General features: G+C 35.7%; 1 protein-coding gene and 1 long non-coding RNA gene across 4 annotated transcripts in view; one reads left to right on the top strand and one right to left on the bottom strand.

Annotated features, from left to right (window-relative positions):
- LOC139702082 (uncharacterized) overlaps positions 1 to 10,258 on the top strand; it is a 136,331-nt gene extending 126,073 nt beyond the window's left edge. The window contains exon 4 of the long non-coding RNA XR_011704669.1: positions 10,088 to 10,258. This is a non-coding gene — a long non-coding RNA (uncharacterized lncRNA). The remainder of the gene's footprint in view (positions 1 to 10,087) is intronic.
- The window catches only part of Angpt1 (angiopoietin 1), a 237,091-nt gene that overhangs the window by 196,469 nt on the left and 15,445 nt on the right, over positions 1 to 25,177 (bottom strand). The window lies entirely within an intron of this gene.

Here is a 25,177-nt window from a genome sequence, read left to right as displayed (position 1 = left end):
TTATGTTGGCTCAGATACCTAGGGGAAAGGACAGGTTTTTTGTATTAAATTGAACCTTGAGCATTATTCTCTCTCCCAAAGCAGCCAGGCACAGTTAGTGAGGATAAAAGGAACCACTAACTCTTCAAGGACACATTTATTTGTCAAGGTAATGGATCAACATTCTTCTGTTTATGCCAGCCAGTCAAAGTGTTTTTTGAACAATAACTATGGAGTATGCAAATGACCTTGACTAAGTCTCATCCTTGTTCTGACAGGAAAGAGCTCTGTTAAGGTTTAAGAAGATTTTGCCTGTGAGGGTAAAATATTATGAGGTTGTCATCATTAATGTCCAGAAGAGTCTTCAAAAATTGGTTAATGATTATTATCCAAGCTGATAAGGAATAGAAAAAAAAAACACACAGAAGCCAACAGACTCTGTGTATCTGAGTCTTCCTAAATATTGATGAGTTTTAACAGGAACTCCCTTTCGTCTCAAGTTCAGGCACCAGTTTTATGACTTTATAATTATGAGAGTGAAAATGATTTAGCCTGACAGAGCACATAAGACAATGCAGGTCAGATGATGTCTATTTATCATGGGAGTAAACTGTGCTTTCTGCTGCTTTTCTGAATGGCACAGCACTTGAGAGACCAAGTATCAAACCAAAACCCTGATGAATGAACCATAAAGGGAAAATTCAGCAGGTCAAAAGAAGATTTACATCAAATTAACATAACTTGAGATGTCATTCTTCTTCCCTGCAGGGGTATGTCTGTCTAGACACATAGGACTGTCATTAGAAAACCGCCAGGGCAGGACTGATAGTACATGCTAATTGGCCTCTTTTACCTTTGCCTTTTCTACAATACCGGTTCTCTCTGCAAATGTTCCCTGTGGTGAATTACATCACCTCTCCTATAATATCACAGTCTTTTCTCTCAAAGGAGAAAAGCTTCAGGAAGTATTTTACTGTTATCTCCATTAGATTATGATATACTGGATTATCCATTCTAATGAATCCTGGTTTCATCTCTTTGTTTAGCAGACATTTTTCAATTTAAATTTTATTTTCAAAATCAGAGGGGGTATTTGGCAACAATGGGGATGGAAGAAGGACAAAAGTACCCTTATTTTTATCCTTTGGAAAGGTTCCTGGGTCCCTGGAATTCCTTCAAAAATTATAATTTTAAGTTTAAAAATTATATGTGGTCAGCTAAAATTTTGGCTGGCTTTGGCAAAATAGTTAGTTGGGTTTCTTAAATATATACTATGGACCTCTTAAAGTTGATTCATTTTCAAATTCTATGTATGTTTATGTTATAGGCATTCTGTCCATGTTTTGGGGTTTGAAGGATGAAAACCAAACAAAAGTCCATAAACTATCAATTAATTTTTAATGAGCATCTGGTCACAATCCTTCCAGATCTCTTAAAGAGGAATCAAAAATATAAAACTTCTGTTTTTAAAACATAGAATCTATCAGAAAAACAGATGCAAAATGACTAGCAGTTTTAATCATTATGCAGCAGGATGCATGCACTAAACTTGGGCTCTTCAGTGGAAGTAAATTGCAAGCCACAGATGAGAGGCCACATGTATAATTGTGAAATTTCTAGTGATTCACAGTTAAGAAATAAAATGAGTAGAATCAACAATATATTTTACCTAACCAATATATCCAAAGTATTACCATTTTGCAAATATGTAATGATTCATCTTATATATTTTTATACTAAGTTTTGAATAACGTGGATTTTCCATTTGCAGCACATCTCAATTTGAACTAGTCATATTTCATGTTCACAGTAGTCACACAGGCCAGTGGCCACCATACTGGATAACACAACAAATTCTGAGAAACACAGAAAGAAAAAAGATTAATTCTTGCTGGGTCATAAAGAAAAATGAACAAATAGTTTGTTTTTTGGCCTATAAACATGACTTTTATTAGGTAAACTGGCAGTGGATTTTGACCTGATTGGGAATCTCTATATCAAATGTGAACTTTTAAGCTATGGGTAGGTTTTAAAGATAGAGAAAAAAATAGGATGAGAGTTTTGCTTTTCAAAAGATAAATATTGGCAAGATGAAAGACACATTGGAAAACGGAAAACGTAGAACCAAATAGAGGAATCATGTGGCTATTGCAAATATTATGAGAGATTAATTTAAATAGCGTTTGTGTGCTTAAAACTCCCAAATTTAACACTTCAACCCAGATCTCTGTTAAATTCTAGAATTGACAACTTCATACTTGATCTCTCTATTCGGGTGCCTGATAGGCAATTCTAACAGAAAATAACAAAAACCCAATTTCTATCAGAGTGCAATGGTGTACACCTGTAATTTCATCAGCCCCTGAGGCTGAGACAGGAGGATCACAAATTAAAGTCAGCCTCTGCACCTTAGCAAGGTCCTTAGCAACTTAGTAAGACCCAGTCTCAAAATTAAAAAAAAGAAGAATAAAAGGCTGGGGTTTGGCTCAGTAGTAAAGCACCTCTGGGCTACACAGTTAAATCCCTGCTATCAAACAAACAAACAAAAAACCCCAAAACAACAACAACAAAACAATTCCTAAGCCTCCACTCAGACTGCTTTACATTCAGTCTTTTTTCTTGTAGTCTAATTGCTCAGACTGGAAACTTCTTTCTTCTCTTCAGGAAATCCTACTGACTAGACCTTTAAGACGTATGTGGAATCTAACCACATCTACTCTACTGTCCTTACACTGGTCTGAGCCACCATCATCCCTCAGCACGTTGGCCTCCTGCCTGTTCCCCTGGATTTACTCTGGACCCCTGGAGTATATTTTCAAAACAGGAACCAGGCTGGCACTTTTGAAACTGAAGTCAGAATAATACCTGAAGCCTTTCAAGAGCTCCCCATTTCACTCAGAACCAATGTGCCCACATGGCAGAAGGGACTATTCCTAACCCATCATTCTATTTATAGAACAGAATGAAACACTTGTGCTTTTTGTCATGTGAATTTCTAGGATTTCCCACAAAAGTAAACAGAACACACATCCCTTCCACACTAACTCTGGGCTTGGGCAAATTCGTGTCTTTGACCAGTGGAGTGTGTGGAAGAGATCTGGCCTCGGGGTCTTTGCACAGGATGCCCCATCTGCCTGGACTACTCCTTTTTTTTTTTGGTTATTGGCATGGCTAAATCCTTTGTTTTCTCCAAGTTAAATGTCCCCTTCTTAAATGAGAAACCTGGTGGACACCGCCTTAATCAAGAGATCAAAGTTAACATCACCAGCACTGGGGGAAAAAAAAAGATTTTTCCCCTTTTGGTACTAGGGCTTGAACCTAGTGGCACTTAACCACTAAGCTACACCTGACCACCACCACCACCACCACCCGGCCCTTTTTTAAATTTTTTATATTGAGATAAGGTCTCACTAGATTGCTAAGGGCCTTGTTAAATTGCTGACACTGGCCTTGAACTTGCAATATATAGGCATATACCACCACAACCAACAAAACTGACCTATCCAGGTGTTAAAACACATAATATAAAATGCTAAGAAAGACAGAATTTCATTTGAGTGTTTTCCTTTAAGTAAGTTCATAATCTGATTTAATTCAAAAAGAAAGAAAGAAAACCTAAATCTAACACCACTGGCCTGAGCTCTTCAAAGTGTCAAGATCAAGAAACACAAAGAAAGGCACAGAAAAGGTTGCAGCTTAAAGGTCACTGGCAAAACTTGATGACAAAAAGCAATATATGATTCTTGACTGAATGCTAGGCAAGGAAAGCAAAATAAGTAGAAAAGACATTATTGGAAAGATTGATAAAATTAGGGATTCTGGGTTAGATTAAGAATATAACCTCAATCATTAAATTTCCTGATTTTTATTACTGTAAAAATTATGTTTTAAAATGTTTTTATTGTTAGGAAATGCACACTGAAATATTTAGGTGTTAAAGGGCAAGGTGTCTCCAACTTACTTTGAAAGGTTGAGAAAAATGTGTATATATAGGCAAATTATAACACCTATACAATCAGGAATAATCAAATTTGAAGGGAATTTAGTGGTCTTCATATGATACTCTGAGAAATAAAGATATTCAGGGATTTCTTAGTGGGACAGAAATATGGGGTTATGTTACAGTGAAGTTCCAGTCTCTCTCTCTCTCTCTCTCTCTCTCTCTCTCTCTCTCTCTCACACACACACACACACACACACACACACACACACACACACACTCCACCAAAGGAGATCAAGTGATTACCTGCTTTCTAAACTCCTAGGCAAGGTTTATTTGCACAAAGGATTTTAAAGGTTAAAACAATTTTGAAAGTCACGAATTTGAATCTTTATTTTTTCTTTAGATTTGGATAAAACAGTTGATGTCTTGTTAAGTGACAGGCTTAGTTCGTGGCAGAGTTGAACTTGGTGTTTATGTGAGTGCTGGATCTCTGACATTTGCTCTTGGCTATTTCCATGAAAGGCAGTGGACGTGAGTTCTGAATGAATGAATGGCACTGTTATCCATAATTGTCATCAATGTCAAACTTCAATCAGAAGATAATTCCATTTATAGGAGTGACTTAAACAAATCTCATCAGTTTAGTGATTCTTTGCTAATTGTTCACAGAATTCTATAGGGAAATCAATTCCTCCATGTTCCTTAAAATTAGTAACATACTCTTCTATCTTTCAAGAAAATCGTTCCTGAAATTGAGGGTGTAACAGTTGAACAGATTCTTTAATTTCTTCTTCGCTTGCCTCTTTCTTTTCTGTTTCCTTTTTCTTCCTTGGAGTACAGAAATCTAAATATGTGGGGAGACATAAGCATGCAATAAAATAACATGACTTCAGAGAATTGCTGAGCAGAAAAGTGAAGCCTTCCTTACTCTGTGTCTGCTGTGAATGCATGTGTTTGTGTGTCCATGTGTGGCCTGGAAGGACAGAGGAGGACCTGGGAGCTGGCAGAAGTGATAGGATCCATAGGAAAAAAAAGGAAGAGAATGATTTCCTTTAGCCCTAATCTGGTAAAATCAAAGAACATTTTCCCAATAGCAAGACACATTCTATTACTCTAGTAATATCTGTTCATTCTTTCCTTCCTTCATCAAATAGGTACTGGAAACCCATACAGATCCCGACACTGGAAAAATCAGTGGAACATAGAATATAACACAGAGAAGCTCCTCAGTGATGCTGCGGGTGAATTTTTTGCATATAGGACATAACTTAGTTACCTTTATAGAGCATAATATATTTCAACATAGAGTAGAGGCAACTTTTTGCTGGCTTCATTAATTTCTTATTAATATAGCAAAAGGAAACAACAGTTTTGATGTTCCTAAGGAAAAATAAGAATAAGATCCCAGTTCAACAAAGTTACTTGAGATTCTGAGGCCCAAAGAGAATGGAACAGGTAAACATCAGTATTTAGAGACTGGAATATAAACAAAATTTATTCACATGATAATGTAATTTTTCTGTTACATAATATAAACAAGACCTATTTCTCTACCTCTGCATCAAACCATGTTGCCAGGTATATATTAGCCTGAAAGTGATATGCTTTCAATTCTTACATACCTTCCTTGCATTTAGAAAAAGAGCATTTTGAATTTAGGTCAAGTAGTAATATTTATTGATTTCCTCTGTTGGTGAAAGCACTCTTCTTCATTCTTTATGTATATTAATTTATGTAAGTCTTCTGGCATTACATGTACTTTTCTGCGTATTTACCCTAAATGATAAGAAAATATATTAAAGTTCTAGATCAAATAATTTGCACAGGTTGAGTTTATCTTACCTCAATTTGTCATAATATGAATACTTGTGAAAAATTTGGAAGCCTCTATATCTGATGTTAGAATTCCGGCTTTAGGAGTGAATACAAATGATGAATAATTATTAGAATCTTTAAAATATGAAAAAATGTATCAGATTAGTGTTTTGATTAAAGGCTCAAAATTCAACAACACAGTGTGGCAGAAGTGTTCAACTGAACCAAGTAATGTTGATGCACAACTAAAAATGACTTGGGCTTAGTGGAACCATACGGATTAGTAGATATTGTTGGAAAAGTTTTGATTTTTTGAAAGCATCAAAAAGTCATTGCGTTAGAAAAACTCACTGTATTACTTCCTATTGGCATCCACATTTCATGATTTGTACAGCTAATCACACATACTGAGCATCTGCTAAAGCTCAAATTCTGCTTTAGCTTCCTGTAGTGGGGTTAAGGATTATTTGCTTTCATATGGTTCATTTATGTCTGTGGTATGTGATAAAGGTGCTGATTTCTTGACACTGCAATATAGATGGGCTTCTCCCATTAAAATCTCTGTTCAGGGGGAGGGGACACTTATAAATCACTGTGTGGTCTTGTAAATTGTGCAGTGTTATGAGATATTTTCCTCCCAGGTTTGGATCAGAATAACAACTACACATGAAATTGCCAAGAGTATTCAAAAAGAAAGCAAAACCAATGAAAACAAAGTCTAATATTATTTTAAGAAAAAATATACTGAAAAATTGCTTGACCCACATGAAATATTTACAAGGGTGTTGCCAAGAATATGAAAATGGGAATAAGTGTGTATATATGTATTCCTATTTTAAAGCAGGAAATGACAGAAAGGTATTAAAATGATAGTAATACCAGTAATAGTAGAATAAATCATATTTATTGAGCACTTACTCTGTACTTGGCATTCTGCTAATCGCTTTCACTTCATTTACCTTATTTAATTCCTGCAATAACCCCATGCAATTAGTATTATATTACAGATGAGGAAATTTATGACTGTCTTCTGCATATTTACTAGACTATTCTGTAAATGCACCGTGATACTTTATTCAAGTTACATTTCATTTAAATAAAAATTACTTCGCACATATAATCCCACTGCCCACTTTAATGGCTCTACTTCTAATGAGGGTTAATGAAAGTGGCTTCATGTGTGTGTTTGTTAAATAAAAAGACAAATCCCTCTAGGATTTTCATTAACTCTTTCCTGTCATCTGTTTCCAGAATCATGGTTACTTTAGACACTAACTGAGCACTGACTACTCATGAAGTACTGGTTTAGGGAAAGGATTAAAAATAAGGAGAGAAAATACTCTCCCCAAACTTACACAAATACACACACTCCCACATACACACACACTCCCATATATACACACATTGTTTAACCTTAAAACACTAGGCTCCACATATGTCAAAGGGTGCCTTGTTCCTAAGAGTTAAGCTTTACCTGGTATATAGGGGCCTTATTTATAATGAGGGAAGAACTTGATCAATAGAAGACACTGGCTCACTGTTAGCACCGGTAAGTGCCTTGCCAAGACAGCAACAGACACGCATCTATTTGGCAAATTCTCTTCACTTCACACTTTCTCAAAGTGACTGAAATGAGTGACTCCTCTGAATATGGAACTTGTTATGCAACCCATCATGTGACCCATACCTTGTGAGGGTCTTCCTGTGGCTTTTAATGGGGAAACAGACATGGAAACTAGACTACCACAGGGATGCTTCTGCCACCCCGTGCCATCCTATCCCTAGAGCTCAAGAAACAAAGGACAGTGTTTTACTGACCTGAGTCTTGGGGAAACTGTTTTTGCTGACTTCCTAAATTCTTACACTTGATTTACCTTTTGCTCTGACTGCCGGAAAACTTACAGCTTAGTTTTGATTTGCCATTAACAATTTTAAAGAACTATTCATATGTAATTTCATCAGGCTGATTTTTGTAATTTTCCTAACTTTTGTGTCCTGTTTACCTAATTCCTAATGTCTTGTGAATGTATATGTATATCTAAATATAAACATATATGTATGTGTGTATATGTGTGTCTTAGTGACACCAAGTTCTTTGTAGAATGAATAGAAAAAGCAGGGTATTAACATTTAGAGGGACAAAATCCACAAGTATTCTGTAACCAGGCCTATCCTGATACATCATATTTTATGTAGCATATATTCTACTAGTTTCCATATGCAGAGATGTGTACAAAGTTTTCTTCCCCCTAAGTAAAAAAATGAAACTAAATACAATGTAAGCAGTGGAACTTCCTTCTGTCTTTTATAATTAAGACTCTGTGGGACAGACCATGGGACTCACCCAGCTGAAAAGGTGTAGCTGCCCCATTCCATATTAGCTTGGGCTGCCTGTGTCAGCCTGCACACATAGCCCAACCTGCAAGAGCCTCCACTTCTCTGAAAAGAGAATAATTTATTTTCCAGATGTTTGCAAAGATTAAATAAATTTGACACACAGTGCAGGCTCAATAAATGTTTGTCCCCTTCATGGTCTTACTCACAGAAAACCCCATTCACTAGATTTCCATTAAACACACACCCTCTGAAAAGATTTAATAAACAAATGCTGATAAAGAATATAGGTGAGCCTATTTATTTTTTCTGAATTGGAACCAGACATGCAGGGAGAAATTCACCCTAACTTTCCATCTAAAAATCTGTCATGTTTTCCAAGGAATCTCCATACTACTTTCCATGTTGGCTGCACCAATTTGCAGTCCCACCAGCAGTGCATGAGTGTACCTTTTTCCCCACATCCTTGCCAACACTTATTGTTGTTTGTCTTCATAATAGCTGCCATTCTGACTGGAGTGAGATGAAATTGAGTAGTTTTGATTTGCATTTCTCTAATTGCTAGAGATGATAAACATTTTTTCATATGTTTGTTGACTGATTGTATATCCTCTTCTGAGAAGTGTCTGTTCAGGTCCTTGGCCCATTTATTGATTGGGTTATTTGTTTTGTTTTGTTTTTTAGTGTTTAGCTTTTTGAGTTCTTTATATACCCTAGAGATTAGTGCTCTATCTGATGAGTGAGGGGTAAAGATTTGCTCCCAAAATGTAGGCTCTCTATTCACCTCGCAGATTGTTTCTTTTGCTGAGAAGAAACTTTTTAGTTTGAGTCTATCCCATTTATTGATTCTTGATTTTAATTCTTGTGCTATAGGAGTCTTATTAAGGACATTGGGGCCTAATCCCACATGATTAAGATTAGGGCCTACTTTTTCTTCAATTAGACGCAGACTCTGGGAAAGGAACCACCATGTGACCCAGCTATCCCTCTCCTTGGTCTATACCCAAAGGACTTAAAAACAGCATACTTCAGGGACACTGCCACATCAATGTTTATAGCAGCACAATTCACAATAGCTAAACTGTGGAACCAACCTAGATGCCCTTTAGTAAATGAATAGATTTAAAAAAATGTGGCATATATATACAATGGAATATTACTCAGCAATAAAAGAGAATAAAATCATGGCATTTGCAGGTAAATGGATGGCGTTGGAGAAGATAATGCTAAGTGAAGTTAGCCAATCCCCCCAAAATAAATGCAGAATGTTTTCTCTGATATAAGGAGACTGATTCATAGTGGGGTAAAGAGGGGGGAGCATGGGAGGAATAGACAAACTCTAGATAGGGCAGAGGGGTGGGAGGGGAAGGGGGTTAGCAAGGATGGTGGAATGTGATAAACATCATTATCCAAAGTACATGTATGAAGACACAAATTGGTGTCAACATACTTTATATACCATGAGAGATGAAAAATTGTGCTATATATGTGTAATAAGAACTGTAATGCAAAAAGAATTCATAAATACAATGAAACTAAAAGCTCAAAAAAATAAAAAGCTGTCATGCAAATTTTTAAAATGATGCTGTTAAGATGTTTGATGATTTTAAATAGTAAATTCATGCTTTAAAACAATTTCTTAAAAGATGGTGATTAATGTTTTTTAAAATACTGCCCAATAGTTGGAAAGGTGCATTTTGTGTGCATTTCTATGTGTTAAAGAGTGCTAATTCTCACACAATGCTAATTGAGTATGCATTAACTTAGCCCCAGTTGTCTCTGGACTTCTGTGTGTTGTCTATTGTTATGTTTAGATATGAGGTGTCCCCCAAAAGCTCATGTGTGAAACATGCAAGAAGTTTCAGGGGTGAAATGACTGGGTTACAAAAGCCTAAAACTAAGCACTAGATTAACCCACTAATATGGATAACTGGGTGGTAACTGTAGACAGGTAGTCTGTGTCTGGAGGAGGTATGTCACTGGGGTTATGACTTTGGGGTTTATATTTTGTCCCAGGTGCACAGAATTTTCTCTCTGCTTCCTTGTGGCCATGTCCTGAGCTGTTTTCCTCCACCACGCTCTTCTGCCATGATGTTCTGCCTCACCATGGGCCAAAGCTACAGAAATGACCATCTATGGACTAAGACCTCTGAAACTATGAGACAAAATAAACTCTTCCTCCTCTAATTTTCTTGTCAGGTCTTTTGGTCATAGTGATTTAAAAAAAAAAAAAAAAAACACTGAAAGACGTATAATCCAATACACAAGAATTTTGACTAAAAGATAATTAAGGATAATATAAGATCTTCATGTCAGTACTATTTATCATATTAAAAATTGGCTAGGAATCTAGATATCCAACAGTAGATGGTTGACTAAAGTAGAATACATTTTAACAACTGAATTTGAAATGACTATTAAACAAGTTGGCAAAGTACAACTCTTAGCATGAAAGAATCTATACAGTATACTATTAGATAAAAACAGATCTTGAATCCATCATACATGGAATGACCCTATTTTAAAAAATAAATGAGTAAATTCACAAAGCTGTGGAAGGAAAAAAAACATGGGAGAGTTTATTTAAAAGTTGTGAAGAATGGCTATGGTTGACTCTCCAATCTGGTAGGTGATTTAGATTTTTTTTGGCTTATATACGAAACACTGATTTTCTAATTTTTCAATGCTTATCACATGCTACTTTTGTAATAAGAATCATTAACTGAAAAGCAAAGAACTCTGCCTAAAGTCCAACTCCTCTCTACTTGCCTTCTGGTTTCTCTTCACTGATAGTATATCTCAGGATAAAATGTTTTTAAAAAGGACTGAGCATAGCATATAGTGTGTTTCACATTCCCGACTCCTCTCTCTTTAATAGATGCAACTGAATAGCCTTAAAGGTGCAAACATACATACAATACGTGAGAAGGAGTTTGTTGGGGAGAGCCAGGAGTCTCATGATTCCATTAGCAATGTTTAGGCTCTATCCTTTTTCAATGGCTCAGTACATGCTACTATTGGACAAGACTATCTGCTCTGTTTATTTGTTATAATATAAATCAGTTCTCAAACAAGTCACTTAGAACAAGACTTAAGCCAGTTTTCCTTCACTTTTGATTATCTGGTAATGTTATATAGGCAACTTGATACAAACCTTTAACTGTTTATTTTTTAAATTATTACAGTAAGCCGATATCTACATGTCTTCCTACATGTATAGACATGCACTCTAAGTAGGAAGTAGGTACATTTTCTCCTTAGCAGTAGTAGCACACATTTTCCTAGCCAACCTAAACAACATGCTAATGGATTGAGATGTAAACCCTCAGTATTCTCTTCAGAGTAACTTGAATTTAGGATGAGAAAGTTAGGTTTTGCTGACAAATCTCACCTAACTTTATTTCTAGCTCTTTAATTCTAAGCAGCATTTGCCATCTTTTAAGTACATACATACCTACATACATCTACTCCAGAGTTGAAGAAATCTGTTAAGTATATTTGTATGTTCTTATTGAGAAGGCAAAGAAGATACAATAGGAGAACTGTCTAAGAGGTTTAACTGTCTAGGATGTGCTCGTAAAATGAAGTGGTTTGGAAATAGGTCTCACCCTCTTCCACTGACCTTTGGCTCCCATATGTCATCCTCTCTGGCCACCTTCTCAAAATAATCCCTCAGAAGCCTTTTCCTCAACCCAAAAATAGCTCCCAGATGTTTTGCTACCTTACTATACAGTTTCTCTTACCTCACTGAGGTCATCTGATTAGGAAAGACAGAGCAAAAGACTTAAAGACAAAACTTTTTTTTTTCGGTTCAGAACAAGTCACTGTGTAGCAGGTCCTTTTATTGTCTCCAAGTTCATAGTTCAGAACTGTACATAACTGTTTTTTTTTTAACTTTACTTATAAATAATGTTTGAAAACTCAAGCAACCTCTTTGGCTTAAAGTTTAAGATTAGATGTCAATGTCTGTCTAATTTTAGATGGGAGCTGTCTCATACATTCAACTTTCAAGTGATTTAAATGCACATCAAGTCATTTGCTAAATGTCTTAATTGAATTCTGTGCTTCATTTCCAGCAAATGTCTCCCTTTTCCCCACATCCCATGATTAATAACTATCACTGAATTTTCTAGCAATGTGGTGGTTAAGTGGTTTAACCTTGGCCTTCCATCCCAGGACTGGACATCAAGTAAATGCAAAAGTAACCAACTCATGTTTTGAATTGGTCCCAGGGATGCAAAGGAAGAAAATGGATATTTATGGTAATTCCTGCCTTCTCCTCGTGACTCATTATGGGTAACCTTTGTGATTTCTTGTGTTTGTTAAATATCCTGTACCTGTGGCAAATATTGCAATTAGAATATTTCCAGTAGTTGAGGCAGTAGGGCCTAACAAAACCCACAATCAATCCTTCATCTTCAAGAAAGAATATGGTTTGTTAATCTCCCTCTCCCATAGTTTCTTTTGTCAACATTTTCAAGAATGGCAACAGCTTAAAAAGACACAAAATACATGACTTTGGGATTGGAATAAAGCCACAAAAAGCATGTTTTTCTAAGGACAAGGAGTCAGAAAGCTGATCTTCATTGGTTTTCTGCCTACCATGTGGAATGTACCCAGAGATCCTGGGCACATGGGCTGGTGGCAGAGCGACATCATTGTATTAACAACAGGGTTCACTCTGCCACTCTGCTTTATGAACAAAAAACTTTAAATTCTCATTACAGGTTCAAAAATGTTCTCTGTGCTGTTATGATTAAATAAGCCAAACATTATTTGACCAACATTAAAACAGAAAGCTGGGTAGCAGTTGAAGTCACAAATAGTTTCCTGTGAACTTGGATGTCTTGAGCAAAGCTGAGATGTTTGCATAATCTTTTCTGTAGCAACAACATTCCACATGCATATTTCTCTTTAAAAAGAAACTCCAGGCTCAGTGGTATTCTGGGTTCAAGGCCTGAATAAAAAGCATCTTAAGTCAAAAGTCCTATTCTAAAAATTGAGATGTAGAGAAGGTCATAAGTTTTTTGATTTCTCTTTTAAAGAATTTATGGATGAGGTCACATTGATGCACTTAAAGTCACATCGATGAAAAGAATTTGCTCAAATCTCAGAATTTAACTTTTAGTTATCTAGCCCCATTTCTTCTCCAAAATCTTCTCAAATGTTTGAGGTTTATATAAACAATATAAATCATTATACTGAACAAAGGAGAAGGTGAAATGCACTATAAAATCTGCTTGCATAATTTTTCTCAAGGCCTTGAAATAAAAATGTTAAATGTGGCCTACCACTTTCATGGCGTTTGTCCAAAATATAAGTCTCAAGTCTCAAAGTGTATATGATATAACACTTATTTTTAAAAAACAGAAATATAAAACTTACCAATCCCAAAGTAAAAAATAAAACTCAAATCTCTGAGTTATATTTATTTCTAACATCTTACATCCCAGGAGTTCGATCAAGACAGCATTTAATAAAGCAATATTTTATGATGAAAACTATTTCTTTCTGTTTGAGCCAATGGGAGATGTGCCACAAACTGTGATTTCTCCTCAGCACAGTACAGTTGTATCATGTGTTCTCTTAATGTGTCATTAGTATCATAACTCTACCCGTATGAGGAAAATTACACAATAAAACTTATCACATATACACTTTGTGATGGCTCATTATGCATTAATATGTGCTTGGGTATATCCACAAATCTAGACCTCCTGTGTGGGATGCTCCCAATAACCTTATGTAAAAAAATGGCCAAAAGACATAATTACCACATTTATGTCTTACCCTGATTTGAAAATAATGACAATCACCTTACTCCTGCTATACTATAATAGACAACAAAGTTATATTAAGGAATGAGGTCGTCAACCAACCCACCAAGTTTCCATTTTTACAAGGAATTGAACATCACTGGAATATATTCTAATCTAATTAACTGTTAACTCAATTTTCACATAGACTCCTTGGTAGTTGATGAGGTAAAAATTGATTCTAGTCCATCCAAATTGGTGCCATTACACAGAAATTTAAAATAGTAAAGTTTCCCCAATGCTAACTTCTCTTTTCTGAAAGGTATGTTACAAATGACAACTGCTGACTGTACCACTAACCTTGAAGTCGGGCAGCTGAGTTTTGTATATCTCCTAGTTATGCTGAATTGCAAGTAGCAATAGTATGTGGATGAATCTTTACCAGATTCAGGTAGTGTTTCATTATCCGAAGTTTAAACCCCTAAGGCTCCCAAGAAATTTCTCATTTGGGAACGAACGAACACACACACACACACACACACACCAAGCAAGACGGGGGTGGAGGGGGGAGACTAAGAGGAATTTTTCTTTGGACATTGATTCTGGGGATGGAAGTGAATTAGTAAGTAAATTTGTCTCAGCTTTTTCTACAAAAGCTGCTTTGTACAGAAAAACAATCTTCACACTGAGGGTTTCTGTTCTGATTGTCTGATTTCTGTTCTGTCCAATAAATACTTTCAAGTTTCTGAAACTAAAGGCCAAATTAGGATTGTGATAGTTATTTGACAGTTACTATGTGTGGTAGTTGAAATTCTGATATGAACTGATAAATAGTATTTGACTGGTGCTGTTGACATTAATTAGAGTAGTCTGCTAACTGGCCTTTTGGACTTAATTTAGTATTTTATGATATTGTAACATGCAAGATGTATACAGGAATAAACAATGAGTTTATTTATTTTTGAAATTCTAATAACTGCTATTTTTCTTATTGCAATAACTACAAAAAAACTGCTAATGGAAAACCTGACGGGCTGAGGATGTGGCTCAAGCAGTAGCGCGCTCGCCTGGCATGCGTGCGGCCCGGTTCGATCCTCAGCACCACATACAAACAAAGATGTTGTGTCTGCCAAAAATTGAAAAATAAATATTAAAATTCTCTCTCTCTCTCTCTCTCTCTCTCTCTCTCTCTCTCTTTAAAAAAAAAAAAAAAAACCTGAGTTCAAGTCTGATTGTAACATAAATATGTATGCACATTAAAAGTTTTCAGGGTTGCCCATGTCAAAAAGTCTGAACTCTTTAACCTAATTATAAGCTGGAAATACTGCTATCAATATGTAGAAGTATCATAAAGTAAAATATTTTAAGCTGAATCAAACAAAATAATTTAAAATATTTTGAACATGGCTTATAATAACATCTAGTAGATAATTTTTCTAATAAATATGAATAATTACTTGTATCTAAGGAGTAAGAAAATATTAAAAGAAAATTCCAAACACATCAAATGTCATGTTTAATAAGAAATACATCTCTTATTTATAAAGTGAAAATTTTAACAAAAATGTTTATTAAATATTTTTCTGCCTACTCACTAAATATATATATTTAGCATATTGAACACAGGTCCAGATGTTTAATATTAATTGAGGCATTCCTTTATGCTAAGTCAACTGTTCTCATTTATTATCTCACTTAATCTTCCCAATAACACTATCCACTAAGTTATATTGTTCTCCTTTACATATGACATATGATGAAACTAAGGTCCAAAAAAGTTAAGTAACTGGCAGAAAATTACAATGTGAGCAAATGCCTGAGCCCAAATTCAAACCCAGGATAGTTGAATTTTAAAGCCCATGTTTGTAACTCCATCTGAAGACACCTTGAACTCTGTTCAACAAATACCAGATTTTTGGAATGCTCAGTCCATTTTAAGGGGTCCAGGCACATGCACCTCTGCACTTTACCCTTGATTCATATTCATATTCTCTTTCTCTCTCTCTCTCTCTCTCTCTCTCTCTCTCTCTCTCTCTCTCTCTCTCTCTCTCTCTCTCTCTCCTCCCCCTCTCCCTTTCTCCCTCTCATTTTTGGTTTTGGGTTCATCTTATATTTTAGGAGCACACTTCTCCAGATCCTCAGTAACTACATGGACATACAGTATGAAACATTTCAACCTATCAAGAAATTTCCAGTCAATAATGTGTAAAACAGATTAGAATTCAACCCATATTGGGAGAGAACTGGGAATTAATAAGAAAACCTACTCACTATGCCCTACTAATCAATGTTTGCAACTCGGTGTTCATATCTCAAAATGACCACTTTCATTTTATATTAACCATCATAAGTTTTAGACCACTTAAGTAAGGTAATTTTTTTGTAGGTAGTCCTAAACCTTTTAAAACATGCCTGACTGACTTTCCAGAATGTCATTTTAGTAGAGGGCAAAAAAAATGGTGGACTCCAAAGACACATCAAATGAACAGTACACAGATTTAAATGAAAATATAAATTTTCTCTGAAACCTATTTTTCTGCCCTTTGCTTTAGAAATAAATCAAAAGAGAACAAAGGGCTGTTTGGTGAGTATGTGACAAAAAAAATTTTGTCGTAAACTTAATGGACTCCAAGTGATTTTCAGCAGAACTGACCTGCCCAAGAAAACACACCAAAATCATCACCATAACTTCATGACTTGTTTTTAGACATTTATGTCTCCATGTTATGCTTCCATTCCAGGGACAAGGACACTTCTAAGACTTTTGCAGTCCAAATCTGGTGAAACACTCCAGGCATCCTCAGGGTAAAACCGTTCAACAATTCCCACATGTGGGGAGTGTAAAGTGCTTATTTCTAATTTGTATTTACAAGTATATTCTATAGCCTGGAGACATTGGTAAAGGAATGGGGCTCAGACAGCGATGGGACAAGGGATGGAAAAATTTAAGCAGAAGCTGTGGATATAGATCATATCTTTGGATGCATATAAAAGGCTGCCTATTTGGATGTCATGAATAAAATTAAAATCCAATGAGGCTGATCCATCACAAACTAGAGTGAGCTAGTGCATTTGCACATGCAGGGATGAGTACTTCTCTGCTGTTGGAAAAATGACCAACTACAGATTATGATGTAATTCTGCCACTGTTTTTATCTCTGGTTAGTTTGAATCCTTGCTATAGAAAGAGAAAGGCTAGCCAAGTACATATTTCTTCAGCACACACATAGTTATGAACAGAACACAATGTGCGAGTCAGTTTGCTGCCTGATTAATGCACAGGGGGGTAGGAAGGAAAACCAGCATTCAATTCAATTACAGGCAGTTTTTATGATCAAACAAGGCAATTCCAGATATCTCTCATTTCGATGTAATTTTCAGTTAAATCCTCACAGACCTAACTCTTCATAACTCTGGATAGATTCCAGTGCAGAAAACTTGTGTTAATGATATTTAATGAAATGAGGCAATTTATTTTTGGCCTTTTGTCAGATTTTTTAGGCAATCAAAAATCATGAGGATCCTTTGCTAAGCCCAGATATTGTCTTTGGTTGCCTGAGTCTCCAGGGCTGCATGACCCTCAGGCACGCTGCAGTGTGCCTGGGATACACAAAGTCAGAGGGAAAATATGGATCATCTTTAGGGAAAATTAATTTTATTTTAAAAATCATAAACAAAATAATTATTTTATATTTAAAAACAATTTATCATATTTCTCACTATTTTTATATTTCTGAATTTGGAGCTGAGCCAAAGCATTCCAGAATATACCTTCGGACTTTTGGGACTTCATTCTCTCTCTCTCTCTCTCTCTCTCTCTCTCTCTCTCTCTCTCTCTCTCCTTGGGAGCATTTCAATGGGAAAGTTAGAGAAATCCTAGTGATTAACATAAACTAAATTGTACTGAAAGACACCCATACTAGTCAATCTCCGGAAGCAACAGATCTCTCCCACTTGTCTGCATTCATAGCAATATGCAAAGCAGCTCAGAGTTAGTTCATCTCTAAGTTACTACTATCACTCAGCTAGAGTTCAACACTATTGCATTTTAACTCTCCCAAGTCAAAGGATATTTTGCAGTCAAAGTGATAAGAAATAATGGTGGCATAGTTATTTGACAGTACTTGGATTTTTTTAAAAAAATATATTTTTAGTTATAAGTGGACACAATATCTTTATTTTATATTTATGTGGTGCTGAGGATAGAACCCAGTGCCTCACACATGCCAGGCAAGTGCTCTAGTGCTTTACCTCTGAGCCACAACTCCAACCCAGTACTTTGATTTTTTTCAACTAAAATAATGAGACTGCTTGTAATCACTTGTATCTTAGAGTCAATAAATATGTTAAAAATAATTGCATAACTCTACTTAATTACGGATTTAATGCTACCAAGCCTATCCTTTAAAGTCCAGGCATTTTTAGCCAGTATTCAAATAGGATATATGTTATGGTCAAAGTATACCATAAATAATAAATTCTGGAGGCTAACTGTACTTTTCTTGTTGATGGTTCAAATTTCACAAATAAATGAGTGATAGAATATAAAAATAAATTTATACTGATAGTATATATGTCTCTCTCTACATACCAAAACATACAAATGTGTCAGATGCCATTCAGTTTTCCAAGTAAGCCAGGAATTATCATTTCTTTTTTAAAAGTTTTTTTATTTTGGGGGATACTGGGGATTGAACTCAGGGGCTCTCAACCACTAAGCCACAACCCCAGCCCTATTTTGTATTTTATTTAGAGACAAGGTCTCACTGAGTTGCTTCAGCACCTGATCGTTGCTGAGGCTGGCTTTGAACTCACGATACTCCTGCCTCAGCTTCCCGAGTTGCTGGGATTACAGGCATGCACCACGGTGCTCAGCTAGGAATTATTTTTTATTAAAGAATAAAGAAAACAAGTGCCAGAAGTCTCAGTTTAATAAACAAATCACTGACTAAGAACAATTACGTGGTCAGTTTTTTTCTATATGACTACATAATGACTTTTTTTTCATTACAACTATGTAATGACTCCACAAATGTTTTGCCTTTAACTATAAACCTTCAAGAAAACAGACTTTCTAGTTCTATTTTTGGAGAATTAGGTAAAATTATCAGCACTTTATTTAATTGAAAAACAAGTACATGTGCCTGGCGTGGTGGTGTGCAATTGTAATCCCAATGGCTCAGGAGGCCAAGGCAGGAAGATTGAGAACTCAAAGCCAGACTCAGCAAAAGAGAGGTGCTAAGTAACTTAGGGAGACCCTGTCTCTAAATAAAATACAAAATAGGGCTGGGGATGTGGCTCAGTGCCCCTGAGTTCAATCTCCAGTATCCAAAAAAAAAAAAAAAAAAAAAAAAAAAGAAGAAGAAGAAAGAAAGAAAAAAGAAGAAAAAAAGAAATAAAAACAAAAAAAGCAAGTACATGCTGGTTCCAGATAACCATGCCAATGAGAATGACCTTGGCAATGAGGATGTGGAGAAGGAGAAGAAAACAGACAAAAGCTAAAGGCCAAAACTAAATTGGTTCTATTAGACTTTTTATTACCATCTCTTATGCAACATACACTAGCTCTTGGTAGAACAAATATAACTTAAGCCACATAGGGAGGAGCCGACATAGACTAGATCCTTCACTCAGCCTGATGAAATGCATTGGGATCATCATGGTAGTGTGAAAGCTATAGATTCAGATATGGGGTTTTTAGAGCACATGAGCAGAAGGGACATTAGAAATGGAAGGGTGGAATGCAATAGACCTTTACAGTGTGACATTGCTGGCACACTTGCCCCTCTCTCAGGGTATCATCAGATTGCCATTGCTGGAACTCCACAGAAAAAGGAATAAAATGTGACTGTTGGGTTTGGAGAGCCATTTAGTTAAAAAGGATTTAGAAATTATGAATCAGAATAGAAAAGAAATTTCTTGCTGCTGTTCAACTATATGTTCAACACAACTTTCACCATAAGATAACAGGCTTTGAAGGAACTTTCATGATTTTATGATCTGTAGGCTAATACCAAACATAAGGCAACCAACTATTCAACCAGCCAATCATCCCCCAAAATGAACTCTGAAAAGTTAAGCTGTATTTCCCTCTCAGTCCCTCACACTCATAAAATAAATATTCCATTTCTGTTTTAGTGATAGATAGTCTTTTAAGATAGCCCAATCTACCCTGTATCCTAAAACTCATGCACAGTGTACCCCCTGTCCTGGAACACAGGCTGGATTGAGTGGCTTTCTCTAATAAACTATGGCAAAGTTGTCACTCCTGTGATAAGGGCTGCAAATAATTATACTTCTATCTTTCTAATAGACTCTACTGCCTTCTCAGCATGCTGGTTAGAATGAGGTAAGCTGAATGCTGGACAGGACCACGTGGAAGGGTCTGTGAGCCTCAGTCCAACTGCCCATGAGGAAATGAATCCACGTGAGCTTAGAAGCCAATCTTTCTCTAGTTGAACATTCAGAGGAAATTTGAGCCTTGGCTAATATCTTGATTATGGCCTACTGAGAGACTGAAGCCGAAGACCTACTCAAGCAATACCTAAATCCCCATCCACAGAAACTTTTAGATTTTAAAAGTGCATTGCTATAATTGACTAATTCTGGATAATTTATTATGTAGTATAGAAAATTAACGCAATTCTCACATGTTCTCTTGATATTTATAAGATATTCCAGTTCATCTAGAATTAACAGGAATTCCATTAACAATATTTTTTCCAAAAAACTGTAGCTGTGTATAAATAAAGGAAAAGCAGTGAGTTTGTCATTGTGCCCTTATAGTTTCTTTGAATAGAAATCTATGGCTCCAGAACAAATGCCCTAAATTTATTTTGAACAAACAAATAATTAAAGATTATAGATGTGTGTGTATAATTAATATTATATATTATGTAATATATTAAATATTTAATAAATACAGAAATCATATATATACACATATATCTGTGTGTGTATGTGTATGTGTGTGTGTATATATATATATATTATATATATATATAGCAACTCATGTATAGCTGTTGACAGTTTAAAGGCACTCATAAATAACCTTTTTAAAAATGAGAGTTTTCTAGGAAAAAACTAAAGGATTCCTTTAAAAGCTGCATAAAGATTTCCTCCAGTAACTTTTGTGAATATACAGAAGGGATTCTAAATCTCAAGTTAAACAAAACATTTATTAAGTGCACCATATAGTTTAGACCAGGTACAAATGGAGATAAAGTTAAAATAATTGTTTTTGTGTTAGTGTGAACATGAAATCTAAAGAAGCCAGCCAACTTTAGTTCTTTTCCATGCTCTGCCACCTAACAGCTATGAGACAAGGACAATCTCCACGCTTCAGGTTCCTCACTTCTAACATGAAAATACATCCACCTCAGATGAGGATTAAATGAGGTAGGACACATGCAGCATTGGGAACAGTTTCTGGCATATGACAGAATGTAAACACAACTTCTGGCTAATCTACAAAAGGGATCATATGAATATGACTTACCTCTGTGTATAATGGTTTTTCCAGGTGCCATATAGGAGTATAAGAAAGAAAAGTTTAAAAAATCCTTTCAAGCCTTAAAATCTTTACCCATTTTTTCTTCTATCACCGAAAGTGCTCCAGTTAAGAAGAAAAAGCACATTCTTTCGATACCTATTTATCAAGTCCATCCTATGTTCTAGGACACATAGCTGACTGACGTCTACTAAGATAAAAGCCCACTCCTGACTTGGAGGAGCTGAGCTAGAGAGCAGCAGAAGCAGAAGGGCAGTGGTTAAGAGTCCAAACTCTGGGAGCAAACTCTGGATCTTAGGATGTTATGACTTGGGACAATTTCCCTAGCTTAGTTTCCCAGTTTACTGTCCTTTAAAATGGGAATTATAGTTACAATCCCGTAAATTTATTATAAGGATTAACTGAATTAATGTATGTAAAACCCAGAGACAGAACCTGGAATATATAAATCCTCAATAATTACATTTCCAGGAGGAAAGACAGGAAAGCAAACAGTATGGTAAGTGTGATGATGGGCCGTGGGCTTTGCACAAGGAGCCAGATTAATAACAGGGTCTTGAACCATAAGGGAACAGGACACTTACTTCAAAATCTCTTGCTGCTTCCACTGGGCATATGCAGAGGGTACTGCTGCTGAGCAGAGTGGACCTCTAACAAGTTATTTTTGAAAATATATTTATACCATAAACCAAAAAATATCTTTTCCAAAGTGTGGCATTGGAAACTAATTTACCATTTACATTACCATTTCTTACACATGCATCCTTCTTGAGATCAAAACTCCTGAATATTACATGAGGCCTATTGTAAGTGAAAAGAATCCTTAAAATTAAGATTAAGTTGTGAAGTGTTTACAAGAGAATGTTACCTATCCAACTGGCTCATGGAGGACAGTTTAGATGACCAGTTTTCCTCCCTAATACTTGTCAATCATTTGAGAGTCAAATTCAAATGATTACAAAAAAAGGGAATAATAATTATGGGTTATGTACATGACACAACTTTGATGAAGCTGGTAGAATTTAGCAAGTACTTGCTACTTGGTGGCTTGAACCACAAAACTCTAGGGTTTCCTTTATATAAACACAAAGACATAGAGTATAGCCATACCAATTAGGCTCATTCATTTCATTCTTTTTCTTTCCTTTTCTTAAAATAAATTTTCATAGGGTCTATAGTGTGTCATAGTTACTATTGGCAGATATGAATGGCTTCTAAAATCACTCCTTAATATCTAGGGCTCGTAATTAAGGGAAATGTGAACCAATTATTATAAATGCATATTTTCAGTACCCAAACAGTTGTTTTTTTTTTATTTTGACCACGTTCAATTCTTTCTTTTATAGTTTCATCATCCTGTGTATCTCTTCATTATGTTAACTTAAAATTATTTGTGTGACTGCTTGGTGAATACCCAGTTCCTTGCTGGATCATGGACACTGGGTAATCAAAATATTTTTGTTTCACCTTTGTATCCAGTATTCCAACAAATGCTGGAGTGAACACATGATACCAATAAACAAGTATTCAGTGAGTGAAAAAATTAATGCAGTCTTGGAGAGCAAATTTTCATTAACTAAGACTTTATAACCATTCACACAAAATCTAGGCAGATTTTATGATCCACAAAGAATGTCTTTTCAAAAAAATTTTAGGCAAAACCACTATCATGCTGTAGGAGGACAATATCATTAATTATGTCATCTCTGAAAACTAAGAAAGGCAATAAACACAGCTCATGAATTAGCCTTAAATTGGCCAAAGTGTAGAATGTGTTTCCATTCCTAATTGATGCAATTTTATTCACAGAGATCTCCCTCTCCCTCTCCCTCTCCCTCTCCCTCTCCCTCTCCCTCTCGCTAAACCAGATTTCTGGCTTTTCCAATTGTACTTCATAAACTCTTAGCTAACACACAACAGGTTTGTCACAAATTACCAAGTGATAAGATTTGACATCAGGCAATATGGACACCACCACCATACCACATCTTAAAAATACCTTTTTGTTAGGCAATACAAATAGATAACATGATGCAGATTTTTCTGGCTTGCTTGAATAATGCCTTTAACCACTCTCTACAGGATCAAGTGAGCAGAGAATATTCTACAATTGATTGTGTACAATCTGTGCAATGTTTGTTGCAGCTGTTACAAAAAAAAAAAAAAAAGGCATGTAAACCATATTTGGATTCACAAAACAAAGTACTTATGTAGTGGAATATAATAAAAAAAGTTAGAGAATATTTTATTTTACAGTGTATGATTCAATAAAATGATGATATAGCTCTGAATTCTTGTCCTGCTACCACTTGTAGTTCTTTCAGTGATAGACAAAAGAAATTAATATGCTTTTTGAAAGAAAATGATAGCCTGAGCATTCTTACTCAGTTTTTAAGCCTGAAACCTAAGGACTTGAAAGAAAGATATTTAGAGAGGTTGTAATGTTATTTTAAGTATGTGTTATTAACAAATTTACTTTTTTTACATTTGCATTATTGCAGGAGGCTAATAAAATACATCAAGTTGCACCTAATTCATCCTCAGTGATCTGGCCAATTCAATTTTCTATACTCACAAAGGTCTTTGCTTTTCAAAGCTATAAATTTCCTTGCATGTAGCTATCATGTCCCCTGTAAACATTAGGAAGTATCCCAGGTTTTTGTGGCAGGTAGGAAAAGCCTTTTTTTGTTTGTTTTTAAGAAGATTTCAGAGGATTCTTCAGATGCGAGAAGTCAGAATGCATTGTTTTGCATGTCTGTTCTTCTTCAAGAAGCTACCCATAAAGAGCATTATGGGTAATGCCCAGCCAAGTGGCTCTCAGATTCTCATTTTAGAGAAGAGTTATTCATATTACACAGAATTAGCAGATATAGCTTCGTAAGAAATCCATTGCACTATATAACCATGCTTGTCTACTGAATTCAGGGCAGGAAAATCCTTCACTGGAATTTGTGTGTTATTAACTAAAGTCCACACTTTTCTGCTTTTAGTTTTACCTAATGTCCTTTTTGTTCAGGATCCCATCCAAGATTCCATATTACTCATTATGTCCCGTTAGGGTCTACACCCTTTTTTGATGACCTGAACATTTTTGAGGAGTACTTGTTAGATATTTCATGGACTATCTCTAACTTGAGATTGTTTGGATGTTTTTGTCATAATGAGACTGGTTATGAGCTTTAAGAAAGAGATCACAGAAGAAAAGTGACATTCTGTGCTGTTCTAATAAGCGGAAATACTATCAAAATGACTTAGCACTGTTGATATTGACCTTAGTCATCTAGTTTGAGGAAGTGGTTGTTAAGTCTCTCTAGTGTAAAGTTACCTTTCCCCTCTTTCATGACAGCACTCTCTAGAAGGTGTGACTCTGTGCAGTTCAGCCTTAAGGAATGGGGAATCATGCTTCCCTTCTTTGAGGCAGAGCAACTACAGAAACTTTTAAATTTCATAAATGAAGAAATCTGAAGTCAAATCCTGTTTAGTTCACATCTATAATCCATCACATGCTGAAAGCAAAACTATATGCATGCACATAAACACAAAAATACATACACACGTGCATTATGTGTTATGCAATAACACCTTCCCCTATAGCAAAATCAAGAACCATGACAAACACTGTGATTTGTCATGTTGCTAAAGAACAGAAGAACTGACTCATTGGAGAGTTCTAATTTCCATCATAAAGAAAGTAAATGGCTTCCCCATTCCTAATACCACAATATCACCTGGTTTGGGGTCTCCAGGGATTGGGGTCATTAGAGTCAATAAGACTCCATGATGTAAAGTCTTGAGAATATAAGAGGAGTGTGTATTTTTAAGATGATGTGAGTTTCCCAG

The sequence above is a fragment of the Marmota flaviventris genome, chromosome 15 (genome assembly GCF_047511675.1).
Source record: "Marmota flaviventris isolate mMarFla1 chromosome 15, mMarFla1.hap1, whole genome shotgun sequence".
NCBI lineage: Eukaryota > Metazoa > Chordata > Mammalia > Rodentia > Sciuridae > Marmota > Marmota flaviventris.
The sequence above is the reverse complement of the archived record's forward strand: the minus strand, read 5'-3'. Positions and strand labels throughout refer to the sequence as shown.